Source organism: Haemaphysalis longicornis, unplaced genomic scaffold (assembly GCF_048455015.1).
Source record: "Haemaphysalis longicornis isolate Haplotype H1 unplaced genomic scaffold, Haemaphysalis longicornis Haplotype H1 scaffold_9, whole genome shotgun sequence".
NCBI lineage: Eukaryota > Metazoa > Arthropoda > Arachnida > Ixodida > Ixodidae > Haemaphysalis > Haemaphysalis longicornis.
Window position 1 is genome coordinate 23,050,327 of NW_027526460.1, and position 8,155 is coordinate 23,058,481.

The 8,155-nt window shown below is 45.8% G+C and overlaps 1 protein-coding gene across 2 annotated transcripts in view; it reads right to left on the bottom strand.

Moving 5' to 3' along the window:
• LOC144152472 (solute carrier family 2, facilitated glucose transporter member 8-like) overlaps positions 1-8,155 on the bottom strand; it is a 285,436-nt gene that overhangs the window by 18,991 nt on the left and 258,290 nt on the right. The window lies entirely within an intron of this gene.

The following is an 8,155-nucleotide window of genomic DNA, read 5'->3' on the forward strand; positions in this document are numbered from 1 at the left end:
ACACAAACGCACACACACATGTGCACACGCGTACACTCCCGTATACTAATGAACAGGATACGGAAAAGGCATAACGAGCCATGCAAAAATGTAATCAATTATGTGTGCCAACCGAAGTATTGGGCAGGACGTACGTCAAGAGCAGTGATCCCAAGCTGCTTGAAGCAGAGTTAAGCTGCATCTAGTACAACGCAGGAGAAAACAGCACTCGGACGCAGCTCATGCCCAGTCAACCCTGGAGCTCCAGAAGAAAGTTATTAACCATGCTCGAGAGGTGGCGAGCTCCTATAGAGTCTTGAAATGAGAGTACCACCAATCGGTACGCAGTAAATAATTATTTACCCATTAACTCAACAAACTTATTGATAATTAAGAAAAAGAGGAAGGGCGAAAATAGTAAAAGAACGAAATCCAACTTGCTATAAGAGAGGGAGCGCACGGGGAGGAGTTCCGAATAAGGCTCCCAAACAAATTCCAAAGAACGCTTCAGAACCCATCCCCATACGTTTATTCGCTTTGATGTGCATTTGATTGTGTTTTGCTAGATTTATGGCCTACTCTTGACGCCTGTAATGGGATTGGTCTCATGTAGTACGGCGCAAAGTTTCCTTGTTTGGATAACGAGCATTACATACATACCGACTCTCGTTGGAGCCCATTGGAGGTAAAAGTTTGCTATGGGCATTCGGTTATTGTGTTGTTGTAGTATCCGGGGTTTTCGCATCTCAGCGTTTCCGTGGTTCTACCACCAGGGGGCTACGCCGCGGGTATATATGTGACGTCACTGGGAGTAAATGCACTTTCTTTGGCTTGACTCTTTTTCATCGGGCGTTTGCCTCCTGCTTCGCCCTTCGGGGCCGTCGCCGACGCGACACCACAGTTGTGTTCCCTCTACTTGTACTTGTGTCCTTGTGTTTCGTGTTTTCTATGTACATGACTAGTTCTACTTTTAAAATGAACACGCATATCGGCCGAGCATAAAGTAAATCTGCAACAAGTGCCTCGGAATGCTTAGCAGTGTAGAGTTACATGTTGATGGTTGAGACTTTGGAGAAATGTTAAGATTATCAAAATTTCAATTTCGTTATCAGCATAAGCTCACGTATGTCTTAATTGCGATTAGAGCACAAAATACGTAAGGAGGCTTCAAAATATTAAGGTGATCAGATGGCCGCTAACCGAGAGATGAATTATTTAGGCTGCGTCTATTCTCACGGCAGTTTTCATAAAAGCTGGCTGGCCTAAAATCCTCTGAATATTACCTCCCAACGTAACCTAACGCAACCTGACCACACCAAACTTATAACCTAACCTATTCTACCCACAATATTCTACCCTACCACAAGCCATCATATCATATCATGTGTAGCTATCATAAGCTACACAATTCTAGCACAACTGCAACGAACCTAACCTAACCCAGCCCAACGACACAGTATACAACCTATATTAAACCTAATCCAATTCATTCTAAAAGTCATGTGCGTCGATCGCTTGATGTAGTAATAACCAGAATGAAAAAAAGCATTGAAAATTACGATAAGCGAAAGCTTCAAAAATTCAGAAAGCTAAAAAAAAAAAAATCAGTTCCTTCTGCGGACTCGAACCTGAGCGTTCCCGTTTAGCAGCAGTACTGCACCACAGCGCCACAGGAACAGCTGTAGGAACGAGTTTTCGGAATACATTAATCCCAAAGCATCTCCAGCTGACGTACTTAACCAATCAGAGAAGACTTCCGTGAGAAATTTGACGCAATTCTCACGGTTGCCGTGAGAACAGGCACTACCAATTCTTTAACGTTGGCAGCCCCAGGCTCCCGGCGTCTTTCGCTTCGTGCTCCCATCCTCCGCTCCACTTCCGGTCCCTAAAATTGTGCGAGCTACGAGCTCGATGAGGGGGAACTCTACTTACGAGTGCGTTTCGGATTTCCCCCTGGATGGCATTTTGATAGCGGATGAGAACGGGCTGCGTCCTGCTAGTGCCTCTTTTCTTCTTCTCCTCGGCCCACGCGGAATGAACGCGATGGCCCGCGAAAACTTCCTCGGGCTCATTCGATGGGATTGACCAAAAGCACTCGGGCTTGTTCATTTAGTATAGGCTGCGTATAGTCTCACCGCAGCCGTGAGAATCACCTCAGGAAAATTCTCACGGCAGTTTCCATAAAAGCTGGCTGGCCTAAAATTTGCTGAATAATATTACGTCCCAACGTAACGTGACATAACATGACATCACCGAACCTAGCGTAACCTAACCGAATGCGTCATAACCTACCCAAATCAAGCCAAACTGCACCAAACCTAATCTAACCCAGCCCAACGACACAGAACACAACCTATATTAAACGTAATTCAACCCATTCTAGAAGTCCTGTGCGTCGATCTGTTGATATAGTAAAAACCAGAAAAAAAATCAATAACAAACTCACGACGACCGCAAAAAAAAAAAAAAAACCATCGTAATGTCGGAATCGAACCCCAGCCTTCTCGTTTAATACCAAGTACTATACCACAGTGCTAAAGGTACCGCTGAAAACCCGGCTTTTTGGGAAATATTTATCCCATGACATCTCCGGGTAGCGTTCTAAGCCCATGAGAGGCGACTGCCGTGAGAAATTTCTGAGCGTAATTCTCACGGTTGCCATGCACTACCTTTAGTATATCAAATCGAAAAAAATTGCAGGTAGTTCGGGTGCACCAACTGCGGAATATCGTGCGTAAAGCTAAATTTCTTGGACCAAACGAGTAATTTTTCTGCGCAAGGGTAGGCGCTGATTGATAGGCCATAGTTTGACCGGTTGCTGCATAAATTCCCCGCAGCCACCATGTCGTTAAGGAGTGAGTATGTGCGTATGCATGTGGGTTTCGTTACAAGTGCCGACGTCCTGAGAGGTATCGCGTACCCTCTCTTCGGTCAATCTCTCCAAGTAAATATATGTCGTGTGTGTGTGTTCATGGGTCTGGCGCGACGAATCTCTTCTTTAGATATTTAAGACGGCGATATCCCAGTTCACCTTCTATATTCACTTCACACACGTATGCAACCGGACGTGTGTGCCCGCAAGCCGATGCAGCAGCGCTTCTAGCGATGCGCGCTGTGCAGGCATCGCGTCCAACGGTTTTGCTCATACATAGGCGACATTCCTTTTCCGATTCACTGCAGTTGATGCGGGAGAGAGAGAGAATAGTCTTTAATGATACTGGTGAGGTTAGCCTGGCCAAGGCGCCTAGCTTGCTACACCAGATGTATGAAAAAAAAAAGAAGAAATCGATGAAGAGATGATGATAATGACTGTGATGAAGATGACGCGCTCATTAAGAGAGTCCTGTTTAGAGAGTCTGATTAAGCCTGCACTTCTTTTTAAACCTAGCGCTGTCTACTGGTTAGCTATTAACACGGCCGACGATGATTGCGACATCTTGCGGCGACGGGCCTCCGCGCGGACGACGCATCTGCATACACCGCATGGATACATAGGCTCCATCATCGTTCTCTCCTAGACGTCATCCGCGAAGCGAACATTTTCATGTTCATCTAATCAATTTTCGTCATCCTCAACTCATACCTCGTTATCTATGCCCTGTGCGTCTTAAAAAAACTGCCAAAACGAAGGGCTTGCGTTAGGGCTAGTTGGTATTCCATAACGTTAATCTTAAACGCAGAAAAAAACAGGGACACAGTAGACAAGGACAAGCGCTTGTCCTTGTCTACTGTCTCCTTGTTTTTTTTTCTGCGCTTAAGATTAACGTTATGCCAAAACGAGCTCGCTGTTCGGAATATGTGATAAAGCAGTTATCTCTCAGCTTTTAGCGCTTACGTGCTTGGTTAGAGCCTCAGCAAGGCTACCATTTTCATATCGGAGATTTTTTATTAGAAAAACGCTCCCTTAGATTTCTTCTACGCATTGGGTTCGTAAATGAGATGATTAGGTTCCTTTTAAGTCGGTTTAGATGGGGCACATATCCGTGAAGCTGTATTGGCCAACGCTTTAGCGGATCATACCCCCAAAGATTCATTGGCCAACACTTGCGTAAGCACTAAATGGCCTATTGAGCGAAAAAGTTAGCGCCTGTAGGATATGGGCTGCTCCTGGTGCTATTTTTCAGGTTGGATATGGCACTGAAACGAAGGGCCACTGTGCCATTCCTTCAGCTCATCTGTACCCTATCGTAACTCTCCGCGTAATTATTCGGGCATTGGCCAGAAAGATGCAAAGACGAGCCAGCTGCGTTTTACGACGGCCGCCTTTCCACAGGCGCCGACGTCGTCATTCGGGGCACGCGCTGAGCACAGAAAAAAGGAAACAAATTCCTACTGACTTCTAAACCTCCACTATCAGAACATCACGCGAAATTCTTTCGCGCTACTGGGGCCCAATAAGACTTTAGCGGAAAAAAGGAACATCAGGCGAGAACATGTCAGGTGTTTTATGTCACAGCTAGTACCGAGGCACTGAGAAAATGAAGAAAATTATTATCGTCATTACCCGTTTAGAAAAATTGCAGAAGTCACAGCAGCCGTCTCTGGGTCCAATAACGACAAGATAAATTGCGCCCGTACATCTCAGGTACTGGAATAAAACGCATCCGTTTGAGAGGCAATACAAAAAGAAAGACCCCTGCTCAATGTTCGAGTTATTTTTGCCCCTGCCATGAATATATACGTTTTTGGCTTGTTTTGGCGGAGACAAGGACTGTTTTGAGGGGTAGTCACACTTAACCTCGGCGCACATTTTTTGCCGCTGTGACAAGTTATAAATTGGCTTCACGGGCAATAAGCCATCCTCGAAGAATTTGCTGCATAACGCGCTCGAGATTCTCAGAGGATCGCTTTTCGAGTTCTTCCGTGCCGTCTCGGGCGCCTGAGTGCCAAACGACCCGAGCACGGCTGCTAGGACTGCTATAGATCGCTAATGGTCGTCGTTCCCAAGAGCCGTGGGACGGGCTTCGAGCTTTCACTGAGCCCACAGTACGTGCTCACGTTTAAGGAGGTCCCCGTGGCCGCGTGCGTGCCGTGTATATATATATAGAAATCGTGCTGATCTTGTCTGCGTTTTTGCCAGTCCTGCAACGTTAGCGCACGACTTGTGCAAGGGCCTAACCATTGCCTTTTCCTCATGCCGCTTGTCAGCTAGATAACTTAGTACGTAACCGCTAGGTGACTTAACCAGCAATCAGGGCACGCACACGCACGCACACCCACAGTGTGAGAGAGAGAGAGTGACGAAGAGAGAGAGATAGATAGATAGATAGATAGATAGATAGATAGATAGATAGATAGATAGATAGATAGATAGATAGATAGATAGATAGATAGATAGATAGAGAGAGAGAGAGAGAGAGAGATAGAGAGAGAGAGAGAGAGAGAGAGAGAGAGAGAGAGAGAGAGAGAGAGAGAGAGAGAGAGAGAGAGAGAGAGAGAGAGAGAGAGAGAGAGAGAGAGAGAGAGAGAGAGAGAGAGAGAGAGAGAGAGTAAGCCGTAATGCTGTAAGAGGTCAGCCTAGCACTCAGCTTGGCTCGCTGCTTCTTGTGGAAATGATAAAAGGTGAAAATGGACGTCGACACGCCGTCACACCAAACGACACGCAGACAGTCATATACGAAGGAACGCACAAAACACATCCACGGGAGTATGGTTACCGCTAACGTTCCCATAATTTCGTCCGAATTGTAGTAAAAAAAAAACACAGGCGTGGGAGTCTAGGCATAAGCAGCAAGGTGCACGGGCATGCAGTGTCGTCGTCAACCGTCTATGGGCGCAGTCTGGCGATTCGCAAAAGCCGCGATGTAACAGACGGCGCATTTAATCTGTGGTCACAGCGCCGACCTGCCGCCGGACACTCAAGATAGATTCTCGACGCTTAATGTTGCGTTTGAATAAAGTTTTTTCCTCCTCCTTTTCCAAGATAGATGACCATGTGAGAACAGGCTCGCTAGGATTTTCAGCGACATCTCATCCGGGATCAGCAAACAGGAGCTTGCCGTGCGCCCGGCTGCGCGAATGGCGTCAGATGTTCGTGCGCCATCGTGTTGAGGTTGCGATAGCGGAAAGAAATTCAGCTAACATTTGCCACCACCGCAGCTGTACCGAAAGGGGGATGGAGACTTGAACGGGTTGGTCACTGCCTTGGTTGGTCACTTTTCAAGAACACGTTAGGCCTTTTTTAATGTCATATCTCATTATGTTTCCGCCTCTAGTAAGGAAACCAGCAATATACCGTACACTATTCGGAGAGCCATGGATGTGTTCTGAAGGGACAAGAACTTCGAAGCACGCTGATGCCATGCACTACAGCGAAAAGCAATTTCTATAAATGTTTCCTGTAATTCCTATGTTTCGTGCGATTTGCGCCAGAGTGTACGGGGTGATTTTGCAAACGGTAGGCCGTTTGCATAATCAGTTTTTCCTTTTATCTTTATTTCTATACGGTTTCGAAATGGAAGTTGTGTTTCGCGCTACAGAAAGAATTCCATATTTGTCCCAAATGTATCGTTCGAATTCTAAAAGACGCCGTAGGGTGCTTTTAATTCCGCCCTAATTTCAGGTAGCGCTCATGTCAAATAAATAAACATATTAACCTCCATCGGGACACGACATATGACGTAGAAATTGATATTTGTTAAGGAACAGCCGCGCCGGCTGGTCCATATCATAACGCCGTCATCATCATCATCATCGTCATCGTGGTCGTCATCGTCGTAACATGGTACTCTGCTTAAAGTGCATAAATAATGTTCGGGCTGCGGGTTAACCAGCAGGCAGTCGGCTGATTTCATTGGACGCTTTTGGTAAAACTACCAGTCAGGCGGCACAGGGTGATATTAACAGGCTTTTTGTGGAACTGGGACTGCGCAGAGAGCATGCTTGAAGGGTTAGATACTCAGGGTTAGATACTCAGGATTAGATGCGTAGGGTGAAATACTCAGATGAGAAGAAGTTGGCAGAAAGGATACGGAGCGCAGGTACTCGTGCCTTAAAAGCGTGAAAACTTAACGGGGGAGGTGGACGGAAAGCTCAAAACAATTGTTAGAAATTGGCCATGGAATAAGCTATCAAGGGCCATCAAAACAGAGATTAAACAAATAGAGATGGTTACGTGCGTAGAAACGGTTAAAACGCAAAATTAATAGGAGCTATATAAAGCCGGCTAGCGGCAAGCTAGGAAAGGAAAATTGTAAATAACATTTTTATCGTATCTACAATTTCAGGAGCGCTTTGCTCTTTGATTCTGAATACGGCATCCCAAGAACATGACGTATATGACCAATGAAGGCAGAGAGGCATGTGCATGCTCCTACAAGGTTACATCTTAATTAAGTTCCAAAGTATCTATCCGGCCCCAAAATCAGAGACGTCCACTTTCCTGCATCGCTCGATTTCACAGATGCTGGAAGTGCTCGCTGGTATTGATTGGAAACCACCAAGAACCGATTTCAGCTTTCATTTTGGAAGTGGAGGGGATAAGCGCTGACTAAGCCATCAACGAGCACGGTTAGTTTGAGTACATAATCAGAGAGGAAGTATGGGTCTCATTTGGAAAGATTATAAATATAACAATTGAATTTCAAGCGCAAGGATAATCACAAATACCATCGCTGTATTCAAACAGGAATTGACCAGATTTAGGGGAAATCCAATGGTGGAGGAAGTTTCTGTGAAGGTAAATTTGACATCCACCTCAATACAGCCGCACGGCTACAAAAGAAAGCTGTACAGCTGTTTTTTGTTTGTTTGTTTTTTTAGTGGTACGGCTGCATTGAGGTGAATGTCAAATTTTCCTTCGCTCAAACGAGAAGCTCATGTAAAGACAACCATAATCATGTTGCACAGTACATGAAGGTGGCTCCAGATGAACGGCGCATTTTAAAAACAATCATACAAGATCATTTCCGCTCTTTTTGGGGACCACAACATCGGCTTTGTGTTACCAAAGGAATGAAGAGGACAGAGGCAACCTTACTGTTCCGCATCCGGACCAACTCAGCGCGGGCACCGGCGTGGCTTCATAAGCTGAACATTATCTCTTCACCTCTGTGCGGAACGTGTGGTGCTACAGGCGACATCGGTCATTTTATTATGGACTGCCGAGAGCATGCGGAGGAGCGGTTAGCTTTGTTTAAAGAACTGCGAAGGAAAGCCGCTCCGCATGCCTCTTTGA